Genomic DNA, 2,750 nt, shown 5'->3' with positions numbered 1-2,750 from the left:
GACTCGGGATACTTATAAGATACTACCATGATTTTTTCAGATTTTTTGGTCCAAAAATAAATTAGGCCAAAAACCGGCCTTACCGACCCTCCCCCTTTATGCTGGATACCTTCACTACATGTATTGGAAGTTTCTTTCGAAAACATTAGCTAACGCTACAATACATAATCTTGTAGTTATATATGTGCAACTATGGAAGCAAAAAATTTTTAAAAAATGTAAATCATTTCTCATATGACTTATTCCTGGCAAACAAAATTTGTTTGAGGGAGCCAAAGCTTTTGTTAATGTATAGTATATAACACGCGTCCTTTTAGAATTTAAGCAATTCGTGAAATTGAAGGAATTCGTAAATTTCATAGAATTCATGGAACAAGAAGAATACACGGAATTCATGTAAGGACCGGAATTCACGGATTTCCTGGAATTACCGTAATTCATAGAACGCATGGATTTCAAGCCATTCAAGGAATGCCCGGATTACAAGGCATACAGGAAATTTAAAGAACTCATGAAATTTAGGGAATATACGAATTCCATGGAATTTACAGAATTCAAAGAATTTACGGAATTGACAGAATACAAAAAATTTACAGAATTCATGGAATTCACGGAATACAACGAATTAATGGAATATCCGAATTTACCACACATGCTGAAATTCACGGCATTCATGGAATACATGGAATACATGGAATCCGGCTTTCATGGAATTAAAAGAATGCATGCAATTAATAAATTTTGTGAATTTTGTAAATTTCATGAATTCCATTAAACCCATTCATTTGGTAAATTTCTTGAATTCTGTAACTATCATGAATTCCTTTAATTCCTGTTATTTCGTGAATTCATTTAAGACCTTGAATCCCATGAATTCCGTGAATTCTATCAATTTAGTGAGTTCCTTGAATTCCACGAATTATTGGAATTCCGAGAATTCCAAGAATTCCGTAATTTCCCTGTGTAAGTTGTTCGTCTTATAAACGTTCTAATACAAGTATTGCAATGATGGGAGCTAAATTCACGATTTACAACCCTTACAATACATGTATTGCAATTCTGTTATTCCAACACCATAATTTCAATTTTACCTTACGCTTGTACTAGGGAAAAAATTTTTTCCAAAATTAACAGAAAATAACAAAATATCCCTTATAAGCATTATTGGCGACATTATTTGAGGCAAATGAAGAGAAGCAGCGTTTATAAAATTATGTTTTATATTAAAATCATAGTTGGTAAAATTAATACAAATATCGGATGATAATTTTACATTAATAAACGTCTCTGGGAAAATAATTTGAGAAAAATTAAGAAAAAAACCGATATTATTTCTATGAAAGCAAGTAATTTTAATGCAACAATTTACTTTGCAAATGGAGAATCCATAATTAAACTATTTGTGAAGTTAATATGTTAATAATAATTAACTGAACAATGTGATGATCTTTTGTTCAATTAACTCTGTACATAAAGTCTTGCAATACTAATCATAATAGAAATTTTTTTACAAAGGTAAACAAAAAAACGAAAAATCTACTTTTTCTGCAGGCTTTGCATTAACATAAAAGTTTAAACAAAACAAAAAATCAAAAATCATGCCACATACATCACTTTTAAATTTAATATTAAATTTTTCTCTAAAGGAATCCAAAATTGGTTAAGAATTTCCGGCTACAAGTTATTCTAAACCTCTTATTTTGATTTTATTCCATTGTGCGCCGTGATGATCTCATTTATTTTAGTAGGGAGTACGAGCTTCTAACTGTCTTTGCCACATACTTTACATTGATTATTAAGACAAAATTTATATATTTCTAAATATACCTGGAGTGATTTTCTTCTGCCACATAACACTTTCGAAGATTTCCGTGCAGAAATTCCAATTTGGATCTGATCGGAACCAGATCGGGCAGAATTTGGCCCAAATCAGGCTCTCTAGATGGGGCCAGACTCGAAATTAAACGCGATGCCCGATCGGGGCCCAAGCGCTGCCCCCAGAAATAACCATGACTGGCCCCGATCCAGCCCATATTAATTTATTTTTCTTATTCTTAATTAAAACGGATTCTTAAATAAAATAATTTTAAAATCGAATATATCGCGATATGAAAAAATTGGAGCATGTCAGAAACTTTTTTTCGAGCAAACGGAAAAAGTCCAACAACGCAATATAACAACCAGCATTTGTGTATGATAAACCATTTAAGTATTTTGCAATATATTTTTGGTTTTAATTTCTAAATTGAAATTGCTTTCAATTTCTATATTGAATTTAATTGTGGAAAATTATTTTAAAATAAGTGGATTATAATATCTTACTGGCTCTTTAAGTTATTTTTGCAAAAGCGAATACAAATAAAAAGTTGATTTCAAATTCTGTTCGTCCTTCCTAACCTACGCCAATTTTGTTTTCTCCTACAATTTTAAAAAATGTAGTTGTAATCGATTGAAGTCTCGAAAAATTTTTTGAGACTTCAAAAAAATGAGTAAATTTTAATTAATTTTCTTAAAACAATTGACTGAAATGTTACTTTTTTTTACTGAAAATTGATCTGTTTGACTATTTCAAACTATCATCAACTCAGGTTTAAGAACCTTTGAAAAAGATACGCATGTGTACCGAAATGTCAGGAAGTTTCGAAAGGAGTTTTTTCTATTAAATAAATATCTGAGTTTCGAAGAACATGTTTTTTTGACTCATATATATTTTTTCGATTTACGATTGGACCGTAAGACATAAATAATTT

The sequence above is a fragment of the Belonocnema kinseyi genome, chromosome 2 (genome assembly GCF_010883055.1).
Source record: "Belonocnema kinseyi isolate 2016_QV_RU_SX_M_011 chromosome 2, B_treatae_v1, whole genome shotgun sequence".
NCBI classification, from domain to species: domain Eukaryota; kingdom Metazoa; phylum Arthropoda; class Insecta; order Hymenoptera; family Cynipidae; genus Belonocnema; species Belonocnema kinseyi.
The sequence above is the reverse complement of the archived record's forward strand: the minus strand, read 5'-3'. Positions refer to the sequence as shown.